This window comes from Oncorhynchus keta, chromosome 4 (genome assembly GCF_023373465.1).
Source record: "Oncorhynchus keta strain PuntledgeMale-10-30-2019 chromosome 4, Oket_V2, whole genome shotgun sequence".
In the NCBI taxonomy this organism is placed as follows: domain Eukaryota; kingdom Metazoa; phylum Chordata; class Actinopteri; order Salmoniformes; family Salmonidae; genus Oncorhynchus; species Oncorhynchus keta.
Window position 1 is genome coordinate 40,009,642 of NC_068424.1, and position 23,737 is coordinate 40,033,378.

The 23,737-nt window shown below is 46.9% G+C and overlaps 1 protein-coding gene across 8 annotated transcripts in view; it reads left to right on the forward strand.

Annotated features, from left to right (window-relative positions):
* Positions 1-23,737, forward strand: part of LOC118383018 (MAGUK p55 subfamily member 7-like) — a 268,329-nt gene that overhangs the window by 198,108 nt on the left and 46,484 nt on the right. The window lies entirely within an intron of this gene.

Genomic DNA, 23,737 nt, shown 5'->3' on the forward strand with positions numbered 1-23,737 from the left:
GCTGGGTGAAGAACATTCAGATATCTCTTCCAATACACATAGCCTGTGAGCATCAGAGGTGAACCAGTTGCATACACAGCTCGAGCAAGACATTCATCAGCATTTCTCTGACTACGTTCCTCCATTGAGTCAAAAAAACTTCTGATAGTTTAACGTGGTTTCTATGTCCTAGTGCACTGAAGCACCATTTTCCTGAGCCTTCAAGGGGGGAAAAGTCTCCTAAAATAATAATATCTCTACAAGCGTCTCTCTACAGTCATTGCACATTGCATTACATTTCAGGCTGTTGTATGTGGTTGTATGATTTAAAGTCGGCCAGGACTAATAGCTACGAAATCCTAGAACACAGATGCTTTTTCAATGCCACTGAGGTTGCTTTGGGAGCTGGAGTGGGGGAGTAGGGGGAGGGGAGAAGTGGGGGTTGTCTTCTTCTTTGGTATGTTTGTGTTCCCTCTGTCTGTGATGCAATGTCTGTGTTATCAATTCCCGAGGAACTGGCCTCAGAAAGCCTAGAAGAGAGCTGTCTTTGGAGCAAGTTGAGATTCCTGTGAGATGCTTCTCTAGTGCAGAGTCAGGAGACTGAAGAAGAGGGCCGTGGTCAAAAGTAATTCACTATATAGAGAATAGTAGGAGTGGAAGGAGGACCTTTTCCTGAAATGTCTTCCCATCTGCCCCTGCCAGGCCCTAAACACCGCTCTGAGACCTGCGCTCCGTCTCAAACCAAGAAGAAGAAGAGAGTTAAAGAAATCATTAAGAGCTCAGACACACCAATAGCATTTGCTGGCTGAGAGTACTTAGCACCTTTTACATGTAAAATTGGGTAAAAAACGTCAGCAAACAGATGTCTACAGCGGGTGGGCCCTAAAACACAGTGTGTAGAACGATCGCCAGACATGCTGGTTCGATGTGTGCCAACCTTAAAGGCGGCTACAAGCACCACTGTGTCAATCGACGTGTATGCATGTGCAAGAGCGGAGTCTGTTTTTTTTTTCCTTCAGATCTTCGTTGCATTCCACCCAGAAAGGAAGTCTGCCTTGTGTAGTGGATAATGACTAGGGGCCTGGGGAGCCAGAGTAGCTTACCAAGCAAGAGGAGCCTTGTGTAGTGGATGTCCATTAGGGGCTTGGGGAGCCAGAGTACCTTACCAAGCAAGAGGAGCCTTGTGTAGTGGATGTCCACTAGGGGCTTGGGGAGCCAGAGTACCTTACCAAGCAAGAGGAGCCTTGTGTAGTGGATAAGCACTAGGGGCTTGGGGAGCCAGAGTACGTTACCAAGCAAGAGGAGCCTTGTGTAGTGGATATCTATTAGGGGGAGCCAGAGTAGCTTCACAAGGAAGAGGAGCCTTGTGTCGTGGATATCCATTAGGGGCTTGGGGAGCCAGAGTACCTTACCAAGCAAGAGGAGCCTTGTGTAGTGGATGTCCACTAGGGGCTGGGGGAGCCAGAGTACCTTACCAAGCAAGAGGAGCCTTGTGTAGTGGATAAGCACTAGGGGCTTGGGGAGCCAGAGTACCTTACCAAGCAAGAGGAGCCTTGTGTCGTGGATATCCATTAGGGGCTTGGGGAGCCAGAGTACCTTACCAAGCAAGAGGAGCCTTGTGTAGTGGATAAGCACTAGGGGCTTGGGGAGCCAGAGTACCTTACCAAGCAAGAGGAGCCTTGTGTCGTGGATATCCATTAGGGGCTTGGGGAGCCAGAGTACCTTACCAAGCAAGAGGAGCCTTGTGTAGTGGATATCCACTAGGGGCTTGGGGAGCCAGAGTACCTTACCAAGCAAGAGGAGCCTTGTGTAGTGGATAAGCACTAGGGGCTTGGGGAGCCAGAGTACCTTACCAAGCAAGAGGAGCCTTGTGTAGTGGATGTCCACTAGGGGCTGGGGGAGCCAGAGTACCTTACCAAGCAAGAGGAGCCTTGTGTAGTGGATAAGCACTAGGGGCTTGGGGAGCCAGAGTACCTTACCAAGCAAGAGGAGCCTTGTGTAGTGGATGTCCACTAGGGGCTTGGGGAGCCAGAGTACCTTACCAAGCAAGAGGAGCCTTGTGTAGTGGATAAGCACTAGGGGCTTGGGGAGCCAGAGTACCTTACCAAGCAAGAGGAGCCTTGTGTAGTGGATGTCCACTAGGGGCTTGGGGAGCCAGAGTACCTTACCAAGCAAGAGGAGCCTTGTGTAGTGGATAAGCACTAGGGGCTTGGGGAGCCAGAGTACGTTACCAAGCAAGAGGAGCCTTGTGTAGTGGATATCTATTAGGGGGAGCCAGAGTAGCTTCACAAGGAAGAGGAGCCTTGTGTAGTGGATATCCATTAAGGGCTTGGGGAGCCAGAGTACCTTACCAAGCAAGAGGAGCCTTGTGTAGTGGATGTCCACTAGGGGGAGACAGAGTACCTTACCAAGCAATTGGAGCCTTGTGTAGTGGATATCCACTAGGGGAAGCCAGCATAGCTTACCAAGCAAGAGGAGCCTTGTGTAGTGGATATCCACTAGGGGAAGCCAGCATAGCTTACCAAGCAAGAGGAGCCTTGTGTAGTGGATATCCACTAGGGGAGCCAGAGTAGTTTACCAAGCAAGAGGAGCCTTGTGTAGTGGATATCCACTAGGAGGAGCCAGAGTAGTTTACCAAGCAAGAGGGTTCGAGGCACGCTTGACGACATTTGAATTTCCGGATCCGGTGTTATATGCCTTGTTGTTAACAAATACTAGCTAGCTCGCTTACATGTCTGGCTGGTCTGGTGTTCTATGCTTTACGACGCTGCTTTTTAGCCACAGAAGCAAACAGTTCTCTCTATGAATTGCAGTTGCTGGATCTTAAACAGCAAAAGCTTGACCTGCTCTTACCACTCAGGAGGAGAAAAAAAAGGACAAATTAAACGAAGTCGGGATGATGGAGAACGCATGTCTCTCGTCCAACCTATGCGAAGCATTGACATTTTTGGCGTGTGGCAGTACACAGCAACGTATTGTTGCGAGTTATAAGCAAGGACTCTCGAAAGTTTGTGCCATTGTCACGGAAGTGTGCCAGGATATCTGGCATGCCTGAAGGAGGAATTTCTTGCTTATCCCTCTGTGGCAGAAATCGGCAGAGAGTTTGGGGATCGTTGGAATTCTCAGTTTTGTGCAGGAGCTGTCAATGGAAAACTTATTAAGCTCCGGGCAGCAAGTACTACAACTACAAGGGCTTTTTCTCAATGGTCCTGATGGCAGTCTGCAATGAAAAATACCGCTTCACCATGATTGACGTGTGCACATATGGTCGGGAGGGAGATGCGGGAATCTTTTCACGAAGCAAGTTCGGATCCCAACTCGTGGCAGGCCAGCTGCCGCTACCAAGGCCAGAGTGCTTGCCGAGGACCCAAACATATGTCTTTGTGGGAGACCAGGCATTCCCTCTGAGGTTAAATCTGATGCGACCATATCCAGGTATGATACGCTATATGTGACTATACATATGATGTGAAAATTATACTAATATAGACATTGTAATTATATGCCTCACATAAAAGGTATCTGGCATCCCAGTAAGAGGATTGGGGCCTATGCATAGGCTACACAGTGGTTACAGTTCAATAAGAAGTCAGTCAGTTTTTGTGAAGGCCTGCGTGGCCCTCCACAACTACCTTTGCACCACAGATACTGACAACACAGAGTCATCAACACGGTACATCCACCCTACATTTGTTGACCACCCCACACCCAGTGGGGACCTGAATCCAGGAGAGTGGAGACAGATGGTACAAGGGGACACCAGCTTCCTGGACCCAAGAAACATATCGGCAGAGAGGGCAAACAGAGTTGCTATAAGACGTGCGCAACAACCTCATGGACTACTTCCTCACACCAGATGGTTAAGTGGGTGGGTGCAACTCAATATTTGACAGGTGTCCTCAATGTTTTGTACACTCAGTGTACAGTATTTCAATTGACTGATTTCCTTAAATGAACTGTATCTCAGGAAAATCTTTGAAATTGTTACATGTTGCGTTTCTATTTTTGCCCAATAAATTACCCAGCACAATAATGTGTCAAATCAAATGTTATTGGTCACATACACATGGTTAGCAGATGTTAATGAGAGTGTAGCGAAATGCTTGTGATTCCAGTTCCGACAGTGCGAGAGGCTGCATCTAACAACATCTAACAAGTAATCTAACAGCTTCTCTAAGTGTAGGCAGCCTCTCTCAATGTAGGCAGCAGCATCTCTGAGTGTAGGCAGCTTCTCTCAATGTAGGCAGCTTCTCTGAGTGTAGGCAGCCTCTCTCAATGTAGGCAGCAGCCTCTGAGTGGAGGCAGCCTCTCTCAATGTAGGCAGCAGCATCTCTGAGTGTAGGCAGCTTCTCTCAATGTAGGCAGCTTCTCTGAGTGTAGGCAGCCTCTCTCAATGTAGGCAGCTTCTCTGAGTGTAGGCAGCCTCTCAATGTAGGCAGCAGCATCTCTGAGTGTAGGCAGCTTCTCTCAATGTAGGCAGCTTCTCTGAGTGTAGGCAGCCTCTCGCAATGTAGGCAGCAGCCTCTCTGAGTGTAGGTAGCCTCTCTCAATGTAGGCAGCAGCATCTCTGAGTGTAGGCAGCCTCTCTCAATGTAGGCAGCAGCCTCTGGGTGTAGGCAGCCTCTCTCAATGTAGGCAGCAGCCTCTCTGAGTGTAGGTAGCCTCTCTCAACGTAGGCAGCAGCCTCTGAGTGTAGGCAGCTTCTCTCAATGTAGGCAGCAGCCTCTCTGAGTGTAGGCAGCCTCTCGCAATGTAGGCAGCAGCCTCTCTGAGTGTAGGCAGCTTCTCTCTATGTAGGCAGCAGCCTCTCTGAGTGTAGGTAGCCTCTCTCAATGTAGGCAGCAGCCTCTGAGTGTAGGCAGCCTCTCTCAATGTAGGCAGCAGCCTCTCTGAGTGTAGGTAGCCTCTCTCAACGTAGGCAGCAGCCTCTCTGAGTGTAGGTAGCCTCTCTCAATGTAGGCAGCAGCCTCTGAGTGTAGGCAGCTTCTCTCAATGTAGGCAGCAGCCTCTGAGTGGAGGCAGCCTCTCTCAATGTAGGCAGCAGCATCTCTGAGTGTAGGCAGCTTCTCTCAATGTAGGCAGCTTCTCTGAGTGTAGGCAGCCTCTCTCAATGTAGGCAGCTTCTCTGAGTGTAGGCAGCCTCTCAATGTAGGCAGCAGCATCTCTGAGTGTAGGCAGCTTCTCTCAATGTAGGCAGCTTCTCTGAGTGTAGGCAGCCTCTCTCAATGTAGGCAGCAGCCTCTCTGAGTGTAGGTAGCCTCTCTCAACGTAGGCAGCAGCCTCTGAGTGTAGGCAGCTTCTCTCAATGTAGGCAGCAGCCTCTCTGAGTGTAGGTAGCCTCTCTCAATGTAGGCAGCAGCCTCTGAGTGTAGGCAGCTTCTCTCAATGTAGGCAGCAGCCTCTGAGTGTAGGCAGCTTATCTCAATGTAGGCAGCAGCCTCTCTGAGTGTAGGTAGCCTCTCTCAATGTAGGCAGCAGCATCTCTGAGTGTAGGCAGCCTCTCTCAATGTAGGCAGCAGCCTCTGGGTGTAGGCAGCCTCTCTCAATGTAGGCAGCAGCCTCTCTGAGTGTAGGTAGCCTCTCTCAACGTAGGCAGCAGCCTCTGAGTGTAGGCAGCTTCTCTCAATGTAGGCAGCAGCCTCTCTGAGTGTAGGCAGCCTCTCGCAATGTAGGCAGCAGCCTCTCTGAGTGTAGGCAGCTTCTCTCTATGTAGGCAGCAGCCTCTCTGAGTGTAGGCAGCCTCTCGCAATGTAGGCAGCAGCCTCTCTGAGTGTAGGCAGCTTCTCTCTATGTAGGCAGCAGCCTCTCTGAGTGTAGGTAGCCTCTCTCAACGTAGGCAGCAGCCTCTCTGAGTGTAGGTAGCCTCTCTCAATGTAGGCAGCAGCCTCTGAGTGGAGGCAGCCTCTCTCAATGTAGGCAGCAGCATCTCTGAGTGTAGGCAGCTTCTCTCAATGTAGGCAGCTTCTCTGAGTGTAGGCAGCCTCTCTCAATGTAGGCAGCTTCTCTGAGTGTAGGCAGCCTCTCAATGTAGGCAGCAGCATCTCTGAGTGTAGGCAGCTTCTCTCAATGTAGGCAGCTTCTCTGAGTGTAGGCAGCCTCTCTCAATGTAGGCAGCAGCCTCTCTGAGTGTAGGTAGCCTCTCTCAACGTAGGCAGCAGCCTCTGAGTGTAGGCAGCTTCTCTCAATGTAGGCAGCAGCCTCTCTGAGTGTAGGTAGCCTCTCTCAATGTAGGCAGCAGCCTCTGAGTGTAGGCAGCTTCTCTCAATGTAGGCAGCAGCCTCTGAGTGTAGGCAGCTTCTCTCAATGTAGGCAGCAGCCTCTGAGTGTAGGCAGCTTATCTCAATGTAGGCAGCAGCCTCTCTGAGTGTAGGCAGCTTCTCTCAATGTAGGCAGCAGCCTCTCTGAGTGTAGGCAGCTTCTCTCAATGTAGGCAGCAGCCTCTCTGAGTGTAGGCAGCTTCTCTCAATGTAGGCAGCAGCCTCTGAGTGTAGGCAGCTTCTCTCAATGTAGGCAGCAGCCTCTCTGAGTGTAGGCAGCTTCTCTCAATGTAGGCAGCAGCCTCTGAGTGTAGGCAGCTTCTCTCAATGTAGGCAGCATCCTCTCTGAGTGTAGGCAGCCTCTCTCAATGTAGGCAGCAGCCTCTCTTAGTTAGTGATGGCTGTTTAGCAGTCTGATGACCTTGAGATTGAAGCTGTTTTTTAGTCTTTCGATCCCAGCTTTGATGCACCTGTACTGACCTTGCCTTCTGGATGGTAGTGGTGTGAACAGGCAGTGGCTCGGGTGGTTGTTGTCCGTGATGATCTTTTTGGCCTTCCTGTGACATCGGATTCTGTAGGTGGTGTCATGGAGGGCAGGTAGTTTGCCCCCGGTGATGCGTTGTGCAGACCGCACCACCTTCTGGAGAACCTTGTGGTTGAGGGCAGTGCAGTTGCTGTACCTATTGTGCATCTTTAAAAGTTTGTCAGGGTTTTGGTGACAAGCCCAATTTCTTTAGCCACCTGGGGTTGAAGAGGCGCTATTGCACCTTCTTCACCACGCTGTTTGCGTGGGTGGACCATTTCAGTTTGTCTGTGATGTTTACGCCGAAGAACTTAAAACTTTCAACTGTCTCCACTGCTGTCCCTTCGATGTGGATAGGGGGGTGCTTCTGCTGTTTCCTGAAGTCCACAATCATCTCGTTTGTTTTGTTGACGTTGAGTGAGAGGTTGTTTTCCTGACACCACACTCCGAGTGCCCCCACCTCCTCCCTGTAGGCTGTCATAATTGCTGCTAATCAAGCCCACTACTGTTGTGTCGTCTGCAGACTTGATTCTGAAAACTTTGTTCTTATGTGTGCATAAGAATAACGCACATAACACCCATTTTTTGTGGTGAAACGGGGGTCTCTGTCTCACTTTAGAGCAGATGGAGGGGACACGGTACTGATCGATGGTCTTGTCAAAGTGCATGGTCATGTCCCTGAACAAACGGGAGACATTGATCAGGAGGAATAGACACCACCCATGGTACTATAACTTCGTAGATAGCCTTTGCTGGGCACTGCTGCTGTTTCTGTAGCTGCTGCTTACATTTCTTTAACTCACACACACATAAACATACACACACTGTTGCTAGGTCGGGGAGATTCAGTGTGGGGCGGAGAGTAAGGATGCGTGGAGGTTCGTGGAGTTGCAGGGCAGAGAGCAAGGGTGCGCCTGGACGGTGCGTTGTTTGTTGGTGAGAAGGGCATGGGGGTTGGGGAGATGGACCTGGGCGTTGGGGAGAGGGGCCGAGAAGGTGAGATACCAGGCCGGGTGGAGAGATGATGAACCAAGGGGCGATTAACTACCTATAGATGGGCCCTCTGGTCTCAGCTCTGTCTCTGGGCTGTCCAAAACATCACCCCCCTCCAACACCTACAAGCAGATGGTGAATATATCGGAATACATTGCAAGCAAATTTTACTCAAAAGAACTCAAAGTAACTGATTCCATAAACATCTCAATCTAATTAGCTCACACAAAGCACAGTTTCTGTTTTTCAGATGTTGGAACTAGCCCTGCTAAGGATTATGATAACAACAAAGACACAGAATATTTCCTACTCACAGTTTCTCCCATCCAGAAAAGAGCTTATTTCACATGTTCAAACTAGGTCTGTTAAACATAAGATCACAAACACACTGTCCAAGAGTACATACCGTATCTGGCCTATTGGTGTCTGTCTGACAATGTTTCACGTAAACACAAAGTCAATCCAGTTGTCAGATACACACCGGCAGCAGCCCCACTCCTCGTCTCCTTCACCCTTTTCAGATTGACACATATTGGTCCCACATCTTTCTCCATGTTTCTTTGAGATCAGTACAGGTGTTCAAATTCCGTGATGTCTCCCTTCAGCTGTCTTCTTTTTGTATGCTTGTCTGAATACAACCACCTTGAAGGGTTGTAGAGGTTAGCGTATTGTCTCACCAGCATGCACAGATGCTCCTCAAAACTGGACCGAGACATAATTGCGCGTGGCAAGTCTCAAAATATAACCACAAAAAAGGAAGCTTGCAAGTAGGAGCAGTGTGCAAAGTAGTACCACGTCCATCTCTTCTGTGTTTACGTATACCACAAGGGGTACCGGAAAAGATGTGATGTAGACACAGGGGCAGGACTTCCGTTACAAAACTCAATACTGCCCCTCAGCCTTCACAAGGAATGATTTGTCAGGTCTTAATTTCCAGATAGAAAAAAAATGTTACACGGTGGAATGTCATTTTTCATCACAAAAGAGGCGTGTGATGAAAAACGACATTCCAACAATACCTTTAACTTCTTGTGTCGAGCCAACCCGGATCCGGGATCATGACTACAGCCTCAAGCCCATTACCATAACGCAACGTTAACTATTCATGAAAATCGCAAATGAAATTAAATCAATATGCTAGCTCTCAAGCCCAGCCTAGTGTGCTAGCTTCTCTTGTTTACCATGCTAGTGTCAGATACATTTATGCCTCTACTAGACTATGGGGATATTGTATATACGAATACTTCCGCTCAGTGTTTGAGATCAATTGGATACCTTTTACCATGCCGCTTTGAGATTTATTTTAAACTGTAAAACCCTTACGCACCACTGGCGTTCTCTAGTCAGTCGTAGGCTCAGTCACTGGTATACTTTTATTTACAAAGCCATTTTGGGTTTACTACCATTTTATTTGGGCATTTTTATTGTTCAGAAATGTGATGGGGACTCTCTTCGTTCGCAGGACTTTATCCAAATGTCCGAACTGAATTTGGTAAAAGGGCTTTTATGTTTTTAAATCACCGATGAAGGATTTTGAGACTGATTCCTTGACCTGTCAATTAATTTAATTTGCTGTTTTATGATTTTGTTATACTCTCATCAATTCTAGGGTTTTTACTAGATTACTTGTAGTTTTTCGTGTTGTCTGTCTGTAATTGTGTCATGACTTGGTGCTTTCCATACCTTGTCCAGGATGCTCTTGAAAAAGTCATTTCAAATCTCAATAAGCCCTTCCTGTTTAAATAAAAGTTAAATATAATAAAATGCTAGTAGCTCTGTCCATAGTGTACTATTGTGTCCTAATATTAGCCTATGCTAATACCTAACCATTATAGTACACTGTTGTGATTCTCATTGCTATTACATAGTCATTAGCCTGTAATGCCGTTATGTTATGCATGCCTTTCTCTTGTCTTCTCTTGTAGACAACCACTACAACTCTATCACTTCCACTGGTTTCTCTTCCTGTTTTTCCTTGTGTGTCTGTTTGGTGTATGGAAATAAAGTGTGAATTGTATCCCTGTCTCCTGCTGTTCATTTACGTCTTCTAACCAGGGCGTCAGGACAGTTGAACCTATATACAAAACGCCACCTCTTACTTAGTTCACTACCAGTTGCATTATTTTTCATGGTCCTTCAAACTGGATAGGCACAGCTGTCCTGGACGATGGCCAGTAGCGACATGATGCAGTTCATGCCGCATGCCATGCCCCCGACGAGGCGCACACGCCGGAAAGAGGCGGAGGACCGGGAACTCCGGAGACACCAGCACATGACAGCGTATCACGGAAGCTGTTGTGATGGAAATGTTAATATTTGTGCTTTTTTTATAACTAATTTCTGTGTCCTTGTCACGCCCTGACCATAGAGAGCCCTTGGTTCTCTATTGTGTAGTAGGTCAGGGCGTGACTAGGGTGTGTTCTAGCTCAATATTTTTATGTTGGTGTTTTGTATGTTTTGTATGGTTCCCAAGGCAGCTGGTAATCGTTGCCTCTAATTGGGGATCATATTTAGGTAGCCATTTTTCCCACATTTTCCCCATTTTTCCCACTTGTGTGAACCACTACGCATGTGCACCACTACTTTCACGTTTCATTGTTGACTTATTGTATTGTTGTGTATTGAAGCATCACCGAAATAAAGATGTGGCACGCTGCACCTTGGTCCGCGCATTACGACAAATGTGACAGAATATCCCACCAAGCAAGGACCAAGCAGCGTGTGACGGAGGTAAAGGAGTTTTGGACCTGGGACGAAATTATGGGAGGTTGTGAGACCCTTCCTTGGAAGGAGACACCAAGGAAGGTGGAAGGACAGCGACGACGCGGGGACCGCGGCCACAGAAACACCAAGACGGGGGGAGGCACAAGGGGTGGTCGGCGGAGCAGCGGAGGGTGGAAGAGCGGGTCATCAGTCCGGTACCATCTGTGCCAGCTCCCCGTACTCACCATGAAAATCCAGAGACCATCAGGGAGGCGATGGAGAAGTTGGGAGAGAGATGAGAGAAATGTTATGTAGGTATGTTCTGGACGGCATCCGACCTGAGGAGCCTGTTAGCAGTCTGGTGAGTCCTGTGCCAGCTCTCCGCACCTTTCCTGAAGTGCATGTCACCAGTCCGGGGCCACCTGTGCCGGCTCCACGCACCTGGCCTCCAGTGCGCCTCCCCATTCCGGTACGTCCTGCGCCAGCTCCCAGCACTCGCCCAGAAGTGCGTGTCACCAGTCCGGTGCCACCTGTGCCGGCTCCAGTCTTCCTCTGCGCCGATGCCCAGTCCAGGCACGGCTTCCAACCCAGCTCCAGGGCCGGAGCCCTCTGCGCCGGTGCCCAGTCCAGGCAAGGCGTTCAGCCTGGCGCCATAGCCAGAGCCTTTGTCTGCGCCGGTGCCCAGTCCAGGCACGGCGTCCAACCCAGCTCCAGGGCCGGAGCCTTGGTCCGTCTTTAATCACGAGCGTGACAGTCCTATTTGTGTGCTGTTCTATAAACCAATTTCTGTGTTCATGCAAGTATCTGACTGTACAAATCCTCACTATCAGTAGCTGGAATTTGGCAGTACGCCCAGACCTTGTTTTGAGAACGAATGAAAGATATCTCAGTTTCAAGGTCTCAGCTTAGAGAAAAGAAGCCTCATGAGATATTGGTCTGTCACATGTTATGAACCAGTATTGGTCTGTCACATGAATGAAACAAAATGGTAATGTTTAATTAATTATGCTAAATCATGCAAATATAACTTGTCTGTGTATAGCTGTATTATAAGACAACTGCTCGGACTGGCCAGGCAGAGCTTCTGACTGGCATTCACTAAGGTGCATTAAGTTTGTTGGAATCTCTCCAGCGTGCTGACAAATAAAGGATGATTAATTTAAGATTGACTTAGAGTGTCCGCTGTAAGAATTCCCACGACACTGTCATCGAGGAACTGTGGCGGTAGCTACGAGGGGCACACAGTACACCAGGACCAACCCAAGGCACTTCATGGGCACAGAGAACTCGCAGCGCCGGTCCTGAGTTCTGCCCCTGTCCAACAGCCACTAGCGCCACAACCTCCGTCTGACTATTGGCAGCACCCCAGCAGTCTCAAATGGCTTGGGTGCCATGGCCACCAATTCAGCCGCCACTCACTCATGTTCAGTCAGCACCGGCCCACCAGCCAGTTCTGCCGCCACCTGGACTCCAACATGTCCGACGGTCACTAGTGCTACAGGAGGTGCTCCAGCCAGTGCCCTCGCCAGCTCCTCGGCCCAGACTGCCACCTGGACTCCAGCATGTCAAGTGGTCTCCAGTGCCACAACAGGTGCTCTCGCTAGTGCCCCCACCGGTTCCCAAGCCAGCTACTCAGCCTGTGAAACGGTCACCATCGGATCCTGAGCAGGTCTAGCAGCCAGCTCCGCTCCAACATGCACCCCAGCTGGTGCCAACACGAGCAGCACCTGAGACAGACGAGCCATTACCAGTGCTGCAGCCTGACCTGCGACCGCCAGCTCAGCAGCCGGCACATGTGTCTGCTGGCACCAGATCCTACACCGTCTGCTGCTCTTGCAGACCTGCTCAGACTGGATCTGACGCCCAGGATGAGGATCCCATCCCATTCCCCATCCAGCACCAGAGACTCCAGCACCATGTCCTCTGGACCTGCAGTCAGCCAACTCGACTCCCATTCTGGTCCCATTCAGCACCAGAGCCTCCATCACCATGTCCTCTGGACCTGCAGTCAGCCAACCCGACTCCCATTCTGGTCCCAGTGTCCACTACCATCCTGGAGGATGATAAAAAGTAGTGTACTATATAGGGAATAGGGTGCCATTTGGGACGCAGTTAGATACATCAGCAATTTGTAGCTTAGTTCCCTGATTAGAAACACAATACTGTACTGGATGGAGACCTGGAAGCCTATGCAGTAGGCACGGTAACATCTTCCCTTGGTACTGCTTTCATAATCTATCGTAATGCTAGATATCCACACAGAGCATAGCCCCTCACCAAACATCCGGAAAGAGGAATGGGGGAATGAGAGGAGAGAATAGGTCAAAACAGTATGGGGGGAAAAGCTGGGAAAGCTATCAACCCTCAGAATCCAATTAAGACAGTTATGGAAAAATGGAGACGTATAAACTAAAATAAAAAATGCTCTATTTCCAGAAAACAAGTTTATTTCATCTGTCTGCAGGTTCACTACTGGAGGACAAGCAGCCAAAATATAAGACCATTGTGCGTTCCAAATGGCACCATATTCTGTATTTGGTACACTACTTTTAACCAGTGCCTATTGGGGCCATTTGGGATGCAGACATGGGGTTTAAGAATGACTAAGATTACGTGGTTTTTCCCTGGGTTTCCATCCAAAATCGGGTAGCTAGATACACTTTACTGTACAGGGTTGGAACTATATACGTTTTTTAAATCCATGTCCAACATCTTGGCCGAGTAGGTAGAGTCCAAGCAGACAGACAGATGTGTGTGTGAATGTTCTCTAGACAGTGGTGACATTACTTGGTAATGTCCAGTCATTGCATTACATTGGCTTGTTTGTGACTCTGAGCGGTGAGAGAAGAAAAGAGAGAGGCTGTGTCCCAAATGGAACCCTATTCACTATACAGTGCACTGCTTTTGACCAGGGCACTATAAAGAGAATATGGTCCCTATAGGTCCTGGTCAAAAGTAGTGCACTATCAAGGGGATGGGGTGCCATTTGGGATGCAGACTTTGGTATCTCCCTGGACGCTAGGTTTGTTGTCTAGCATCCCTGCTGTCTGAGTGGGCCGGCTGATTGATGAGACAAACAGGAAAGCGTTCCGGCTCTGTGTTCTTGGCACTCCCAGACCCCAACTCACTAGCTGTGCTGAGAGACCCCAGACACACACACACACACAGACAGACAGACAGACAGACAGACACACACACACCAGAGAGACCTCAGGTCCGCTCTGCGTAAGTGCAGCGGAGGATGACTGCTAGATTGAGTTGTGCATTAGTATGCTGTTTTTTTCAAACCGACGCTTTAGGCAGCGTTTTCTGTGCAGACTAGACATTCCTGAGTCCTAAAGAGCTCTGGGATAAGACGGAGGGGAAAAACAAATAGCGCTCGACACTAACCCATGTCTCCCAGCCAAGGGACTTAAGCACAATTCCACTGTATAAGCCTGTAACACTTGGGTAGGAGTACCACTTTCCACATGCTGCTGACTGCTGTAGCAAGGCCATGGAAAGTAAAGTCGCCCCAGAGTGTGTTTCTGTTTCCCCCAGATAACACTGTAATGAGTTCACAACGGTGGACTCCACTGTTCTCCCAATATATTTCAAACATCACAGAAGGCATAATAGGCTTTTTTACTCATCAAATTAAAACCTACAGCTGGCTTGCTAGCCTGGTTAGACCAGACTGAATGCAGACTGAACATGGCGAGCTCAGTCTGCTTTAACCAGGCTACCTGCCTTCTCTTTCTCAACAGGAAACAAAATAACACATAAAGCTGAGGGAGAGGAACGCGGTGGGCGGTGGGGGGTAGAAGTTTGAAGCCGGTTACTGTAGATAAAACAAAAATCTTCTCCACCTGTTAAAGATTCCTTGTTCCCCCTAGAGCTATATGTTTTTCATCGCCAACAGTTACCTTCCTTGTGGTCAGACCATAGACCAGGTACATGCATGCTGTGGCAGGCCTGATCCCTGGGGGTTGTAGGGAGTTGATGTTTGATAAAGGGGGTCTCCCAGGGACGGCCTCAGAGGCCAACTACGATTCATATAATGCCTTTCACAGATGCCTGTAACAGGTTTACATGGAGTGACAGGGAGTGTGATGGGACTGGGTTTGAAGGCCACACACCTGTCTGTCCTGTCTGTTTGTCTGGACAGGACCTATCCCCATACACGCCACACACTGGGAGAGCCCAGAGTCCTATTCCAACCCAGCCAGTGGTGGAAGAAGGGAATACAGGGGAAAAGGATTTACTTTTTACTTTTCTGAAGGCGTCGTTTCTACAATGTTGGCCCATATTGTTACTGCTATTCTTCTTTTTACTACATGTCAATCCATCCACGCTCGTTCTTGGTTCTCTTATCCTTTTGCCCAACCTTCATTCTGAACTCACAATAGACAGACATAAAAAACATATACTGTAGAGAACAGGCGGGTAAATTGAGTGATTCATTTAATGAATCATAGGGTATTTATGTAGAACTTAGTGTAGTTTGTCTTTGGCCTTGATGTTGTTGGCAGAGTGATTGTGGCAAACAGTTTGGAATCTGGAAAGCCTTTTCCACATAGTCCCGTAGTGCCATCCTTCTCTGGAGAGACAGTGTGAAAACTGTAATAATAATAATAATATATGCCATTTAGCAGACGCTTTTATCCAAAGCGACTTACAGTCATGTGTGCATACATTCTACGTATGGGTGGTCCCGGGAATCGAACCCACTACCCTGGCGTTACAAGCGCCATGCTTTACCAACTGAGCTACTGTAGTGTCTCTGAAATAGACTTGAACAGACTATGCACTGTAATTGGGACCATCACATAATGAGACTGAGAAGAGGCACTCCTTAGTGCTTCCCACATTCAGTGCCCACAACCAGCGCTGAGTGTTGCAGTGATAAACCGCTCTCTGTGTGTGCGTGCATCGAACGTGTGTGTTTCTAAGTGTGTGTATTTCTGCATGTTTGTACGCATGCATGCGGCACAGTCATAAACCGCATATATGCGGCTAGGGCCTGAGGCCGAGGTTGGGCGTAATGGTAATGCTCTCTTAATCTAGCACTGCCAGGGAGAGTTCATTCACCAGTTGTCATCTCCATTAGTCTTCATACTGAGGGCTTGTTCTGCTGGCCAGGATGGCATGGTGGTTGCATCCCAAATGGCACCTTAGTCCCTATGAAGTGCACTACTTTTGACCAGGGCCATAGGGCTTTAGTCAAAGTAGTGCACTAAAATAGGGAATAGGGAGACATTTGTGATACGCATATTGCAGCGCATCTTCTACTGCAGTAGAGACTCCAGGCTCAGATGGGAGCCGTCTTTTTTTTGTACACTTTATATGAATAGTTAGGAAATCAGAGAGGTGGGGTAAGTGGGAGAGACGGTGGGAAAGATGGACGCAGGGATTGAACCCTGGTCTTCCAGTATGTGACGAGAGCCGGAAGTCTGGAACCAACAAGACCCTGAACACTATCTGCATTGACCCTTTTTGCACTAACTCTCTTGCACTGACACACTGGACCCTAACCACACTCTCACACATACTTACACACACAGACACAATACATACGCCCACACTCACATAACATGCCCACCACACATAACATGCACACATGCATACTGATGCCACACACACTTAAACACACACACTTTCACACTCACCAGATACACCGCTGCTACTGTCTATTATCTATCATGTTGCCAAGTCAGTTTACCCCTACCTATATGTACAGTACAAAGCAACCTCAATTACCTACAGTGGTTGCTCAATTGAAGGTTTTGAGATTATGATGCGGGATTTAGAGGTAATTTGTGGTTTAGTACAATACCGTGCATCACTGCTTCATTGCTCCAGACCAGCACAGGGGGGAGTTAGAGCACTGATCATGCTTTTGGGTCCCATGGTGCTAATGTGTCTCTAACTGACAATGAATGGGCAACATAAACCAAATAATTGTACACAACTTCAAAATTGAATTTTGATGAACTGAATGATGAGGATGAAGAAGATGATTTGAATTTAGAACAATAGTGTAAGAATTGCTATTCCTCTGTCCAGCACGCGCACACCCTGAAAAATACACTTATGGCTTTGTTTCTACTCGTCAGTACTGCTTACTCAAACTGTTGGTTTTTATTCTAAAAGAAGCAAAAATGTATAATTATATTCCATGATATTCTTAAGATATATGTGTTGACTGAATATAAGCAAGTGATGTCTGCTAAATAATCAAGTTGATGGTGCAGTCATATAGCCTCGGCACCTACATAAAGCTGAGTGACTCAGTCATATAGCCTCGGCACCTACATGAAGCTGAGTGACTCAGTCAAATAGCCTCGGCACCTACATGAAGCTGAGTGACTCACTCGTTCATGGCTTTGGATCTAAATAAATAAGTACCAGCATTTTTTCTGATAGTCTTTAATAAAGAAATGTTTTGGTTATCCTGACCTGGACACCATGTATTATAGTATCCCATTATGGCCTGTTAGCAGGACAATAGACTCTTGCCAACACCTCTCTGTATTTTTGATACTTTGTGCAAGGCAATTGATCAGCATGAAAAACTTTGTGGATGGGACCTCCCGAGGGGTGCGGCGGTCTAAGACACTGCATCGCTACAGATGCTGGTTCGATAACTGCCAGCCATGACCAGAAGACACATGAGGTGATGGTGGGCTTTTGGTTTCTCTCCCTCTAAAAACAGAAATAAATCATTCTAAATAACAAACTGGCTTTATTTACAAATTAGTAAAAATGTCTCACCCCATGTTCAAGAATAGCCTTTTCTCTCTCACTTTCGGTTATTTGAAATGTCGTTATTTTTAAAACAAAGCGATTATTATTAATTATTTTAGAACTATATAAAAGGCCCTTAGATATTCTCGCAGATCAGATTATTCCTAACCAAAAATGCCCCTTAGATATTATTTTAGAATCCTCCAAACCTCTAAATCAAATTATTGGCTGAGAGTCACATCATTTCGTTTTTTTTCCCGATATACTGTGGGCCTACCGTACGCGACATGAGTCTGACTAGAGTTGAGTAGTGTGCTGTTAAAAGTGGTGTATCTTATTTATTTAAAAAGCATATTGAAGTTAGAAGCAATAGGATTTGAAGCAATAGTCTACCCGCCGTGGTCAACTATTTCGGCACCGTTTCACGCTGCTCTGAGACAAGCTTGGGAACTGGTCTTGGTAAATCAATGAGATTTTTATTTTCACTGAATCTGGATTTGGGAATTGGTTAGACTACAATTAGGTTGTGGAAGTTAGGCTCTTAGTACTGTAGCCTACTCCCGACCGTCACGCTGTACAGCAGCCATATTTTCCGTTACTTCCTCTCGGAAACCTTGAGGGTTTTGTGTTTCGTTTTTCTTGGAATAGAAACACCATAATATTAAACAAATTAATTAAGCTACATTTCTTTAAATCAATCTATGTTCTTACAAAAAAAGGTTTTAAATTCTCTAGTACAGCCAATATTGAAGGCTATCAAATGCTTCTCAAAGATGCCTCTGGTTGTCAAACTAGCACTAACTAGCATTAATGGTAACAACGGGAAACTGTTGAGCATGAAAAACCCAGTAGCATTGCCGTTCTTGACACACTCAAACCAGTGCGCCTGGCACCTATTACCATACCCTTTTCAAAGGCACTTAAATATGTTGTCTTCCCCATTCACCCTCTGAATGGCACATATTCACAATGTCTCAATTGTCTCAAGGATTAAAAGTCTTCTCCCCTTCATCTACACTGATTTAAGTGGATTTAACAAGTGACATCAATATATGGATCATAGCTTTAACCTGGATTCACCTGGTCAGTCTATGTCATGGAAAGAGCAGGTTTTCTTAATATTTTGTAATGTTGCGTATATCGACATGTTATTTTTACACATTATTTTCTTTCGTTATTCACTGTGTAATTATTCCTCGTGTCTTTCTGTTTTTTATTTTATTTTTATGTTATCTTTAGCTCTGCATTGTTGGAAAAGGACCCGTGAGTGAGTAAGCATTTCACTGTCTATACCTAGTCTATACCTTTTGTCTACGAAGCATGTGACAGATAAAGTTTGATTTGATTATTATCATTCCACCCCAGGCTTTGCACGAGACAGGCCGAGAGGCCAGGTCCCACAATTTAATGCAAACACACACACACACACACACACACACACACACACACACACACACACACACACACACACACACACACACACACACACACACACACACACACACACACACACACAAAAGCCAGGTAATACAACAGGTGGTTTTGCCATGATGGCTTCCCTGCCTGCACATCTCCTCCCTCCTCTCCTCTAGTCTGATTTTGTGAAAATGGCTGTAATTTCAATTCCTTTTGTGTTGTCATCTCAATGTTCGCCTACACATGACGTCTGGAATACTTGATCTCTGTATTGTTCTCAAGGTTCTCCTTTTACTTTTAACAGAAGAAATCTACAGATGTGTTTGTGTGTTGCCTTGACTTTTTTTTTACTCTCAAGAAGCATCTGTTATTTTTTACGTACATTAATCTTCTCTTGTTATTTTTTATATATATATATATAGTTTAGTATTCACTGTTTGTAAAGATCCCCAGTTGCTTTCTTTGCACACATGCTGAATTTCCTACGCCACGGCTGTCAGATATTATTGCCCTTGGAAAGTGGGCTTGCAGGAGCACACTGGCAACTTCCAGGCAATTGTGTGTGTAATGGCAGCATGTGTCTTTTAATGTTTACACTGTGGCTCGATATGCTCCTTGTCATTTTTCTGTTGGGGTTTCTCTCTGGAAAGGGAGGGTTTACTGTGTGTGTGTGTGTGTGTGTGTGTGTGTGTGTGTGTGTGTGTGTGTGTGTGTGTGTGTGTGTGTGTGTGTGTGTGTGTGTGTGTGTGTGTGTGTGTGTGTGTGTGTGTGTGTGTGTGTGTGTGTGTGTGTGTGTGTGTGTGTGTGTGTGTGTGTGTGTGTGTGTGTGTGTGCGTGCGTGTGTGTGTGCGTGTGTGTTTGCGTTCACTGTAGTAGGGGGCCACCGGCAATTACCCAGTCACGGTCAAGTGCGCTCCATTAAAACGTGCGTATGTGTACAGTATGTGTGTGTCCTGAACAGGGAAAATGTCTCCGTATCCGAGCTCTTTGTCACGTGATGTGGCTACAACACAGGGCCATTACATCTAGGGGAGAAGGTCAAGGTGCAGGGTCAGGTGAACAATGAATTGAAAAGAAAACAGTCTTTCCCCTCCACACCATCATAAGGTCCAGTGTTGCCATGCATATCGAACATTCCTGCTCTACCAGCATACCTTCTATTCGCCCTAGCTAGTGGAAATGCTATTTCTACTGTCAAGACTGTACTATAACAGTCACATGCATGCACACAAACTCACACATTTCTCATGACCAAGATGGCTGGGGGCCGGTCCAGACCAAGAAGGTTGAGTCATTAATTTCTTTATATCTGGATTGAATACATTTCCAGCCTTCTCTCTATGGTCTCATCTAATTCTGTCTCCAACAATAATGGAGATGATGACTGCTTCGCTGTGTGTTTGTGCGCGTGCGGGTGGGTGGGTGTGGCAGCATGTGTGTGTTCATGTACGTTCGTCCATATGTCTGTGTGTGTGTATGTGTGCCTATCTATGTCTACACGCGTGCGCTCTCAAACCTTGGATTTATTTATCCTTGGCCACGAATAGAGTGGAGGAGATGGGGGTTAGTTATTTTTCTGTTATTTGGATGGAGCTGTCTAGAAGGGTTTAAGTGATTTTGAAGGGCCCGGGATTACGGAGGGCCCTTCAACTACAGGAACAGAGATGTGAATTGACTGGCTGCAGCTGAGACTGGTAATGAAACGGCGTGCACCTGCCTCCCTGAAGGAAAACAAAGAGATTCCCTCTGACAGAGCCAATGAAACGCAGGCGCCTTCTGGCCGCCGAAAGGCCCCCTAATCGAATGGAACAACTTGTGCTAATCAGACCACAGTATTAGACCGATCGACTTGGGAGGGGGAAAGGGGGTAGTTTTTGGATCTGATTGAACCCACTCTGGAGTCTGTTTCTGTCCCAAATGGTACCCTATTCCCTATATAGTGCACTACTTTTGACCAGGGACAACCTTAGCTGATAGTATCAACCCAGCAATGGCTTAATAATAGTATTGTGGGTATTGCTATGATATTAACCATTAATGGTGATGATGGCATTGTGCATGGTTTGCTGTTACAGTAATGTAGCTAGCAGCAGTGCATCTTTTCCACTGTGTGGCAAGCTGACGGCTAATTATGTCTGGCCGGGGTTCGGTTAGAGCAGTGGGGGTTTTAATGAGAAGGATACACCGCAGGAGAAATGGCACTGATAACATAGTCCTAAATCACAACGTGCTGTCCTGCCCATAGTGGAAATAAGTCTGCCCTGAATGTTAGCTGTAACACAATACCTAGATTCTAGGATACACACACACACACACACACACACACACACACACACACACACACACACACACACACACACACACACACACACACACACACACACACACACACACACACACACACACACACACACACACACACACACACACACACACACACACACACACACACACACACTGAGACATGCCTTATTGCCACACATACACACATGCAGAATTAGCACAGCATTTGACTTACGACGTGTTTCATTTGTAACACAGTGTAGGTACTTCTCTATCCCTCATTAAGTGTCTGTTTGGAAAAGAACAAGCTCAAAATAATTTAGCTAGACGGTCTCTCTCTTTTGGAGCACATCTGCACAGTGCTCGTCCGACACGCGCTTCGCAGTTTCTCTGTTTTGGAAAGTATTAAAGGTTTGGATCAGTTCTTTTTCCTTTTCTTTTTTTCTCTTCAGTCCATCATTTTCATGCTGTCATTTTCATGCTGTCATTTTCATGATGTTTTAATCTTACTGGTTCATCTTGCATCATATAGCTGGGTTTCATTAATCACTGTTTAAAAGAAAGAAAAGAGAAAGGGAGAGAGAGAGAGAGAGAGAGAGACCTACTGCCATGTGCAGAAACGTGATATTAGGTGTCCTAGGTTTGTCGATTTTGGCTTAATCAGCATCTGTCAGATATATGAAGATGCGCTCTTCAAATTCGGCATATATTTATTTTTGTTTGATACTGCCGTACTGTAGAGCATTCAAACCAGACCATTTGTTTGGGTCACTTCACGGCGGTTGTCATGTCTGATTGATGCATGTCCGTGGAATGCCACCACCGCAGACTTCCTTACACACACGCACACACACATACATACATACCATCTCCCCAAAATAGTCTGAGAAGAATGAGAAGTCCTAGACTAGCAGTTGTATAACAAGGACAACCATGAAACAACTGGGAGTAAATTCACAAAGCAGAAGTGAATTACATGGAAACTCATTTCTCCTCTAAATTTTAGTTCTCTTTTATTTATATTTTTGGTGTAATACTTTTTACCCCTTTTTATCACAAATTTCGTGACATCCACTTGGTAGTTAGTCGTTTCCCATCGCTGCAACTTCCGTACAGACTCGGGAGAAGCAAAGGTCGAGAGCCACGCGTCCTCTGAAACATGAATCTGCCAATCCGCACTGCTTCTTGACACACTGCTCACTTACCCCGGAAGCCAGCTGCACCAGTGTGTTAGAGGAAACACCGTACAACTGCTGACCGAAGTCAGCATGCATGCGCCTGGCCTGCCACAAGGAGTCGCTAGAGAAGGATGTCCCGGCCAGCCAAACCCTCCCCTAACCCGGACTACGCTTGGTCAATTGTGTGCCGGCTCATGGGTCTCCCGGTCGCCTGCTGCGACACAGCCTGGGATCGAACCCATGTCTATAGTCTATATATATATATGTCTATAGTGACGCCTCAAGCACTGCGATGCAGTGCCTTAGACCACTGCGCTACTCGGGAGTAGTTTTCTCTTTGACCTCTAGAGTGCAGAAGGAGGAAGAGGTCAATGTACTTAAAACGCACCAGACAGGTTCAAAAGGCTCAGATGAATCACATCTCTCCGTGTCCCAAATGGCCCTATATGGTGCACTACTTTTGACCTGGGCCTATAGGGGATAGGGTGCCATTTTGGCTGCTTCCTCTGACATGAGAGAAGTTACATCAGAGGTACATGGCATAAACTGAGGCTGGGAGGAGAAATGGATAGGAATGTGGCAATAATGTTTTTATGGTCTTTGAGAATATGACATAAAAGCTTTAGACCACACTACGTATGATCCTTATATGAGCTGCACAGATAGCTATGTACGTGCGAAAAGAGGATTGAAATGCATTGCATGTCGTTTGGGGGAAAAAGTTAATGAGTGCTTGAGTGATAGGGCTGTGTCCCAAATGGAACCATATCCCCTATATTGTGCACTACTTTTGACCAGAGCCCTATGGGCCTTGGTCAAAGTTGTGCACTACATATGGGATAGGGTGCCATTTGGGGCGCAGATTTGATCACAGAGAAACCATTTGGCTTAGTGTTCAGTACTCTCACCTACAGCACAGATATGACTCTCAATATGTTACACTTGTCCTACATAAAACCAGAAATGCACTGTTGCCGCTCCTCCGCTCTCTCCACTGGCTTCCAGTTGAAGCTCGCATCCGCTACAAGACCATGGTGCTTGCCTACGGAGCTGTGAGGGGAACGGCACCTCAGTACCTCCAGGCTCTGATCAGGCCCTACACCCAAACAAGGGCACTGCGTTCATCCACCTCTGGCCTGCTCGCCTCACTACCACTGAGGAAGTACAGTTCCCGCTCAGCCCAGTCAAAACTGTTCGCTGCTCTGGCTCCCCAATGGTGGAACACACTCCCTCACGACGCCAGGACAGCGGAGTCAATCACCACCTTCCGGAGACACCTGAAACCCCACCTCTTTAAGGAATACCTAGGATAGGATAAAGTAATCCTTCTCACCCCCCCCCCTTAAAAGATTTAGATGCACTATTGTAAAGTGGCTGTTCCACTGGATGTCATAAGGTGAATGCACCAATTTGTAAGTCGCTCTGGATAAGAGCGTCTGCTAAATGACTTAAATGTAAATGTGATAATAACAATAATAACTGTTCATCTGTATCTGCAGGCATTTTGTACAAAGGGCACAAATACAGTGCCTTCAGAAAGTATTCATACCCCTTGACTTATTCCAGCTTGAATTCAAAATGGATTAAATAAATACAATCTCACCCATCTACACACAATACCCCATAATGACAAAGTCAAAACGTGTTTTAAGAAATGTTTGCAAATGTATTGAAAATAA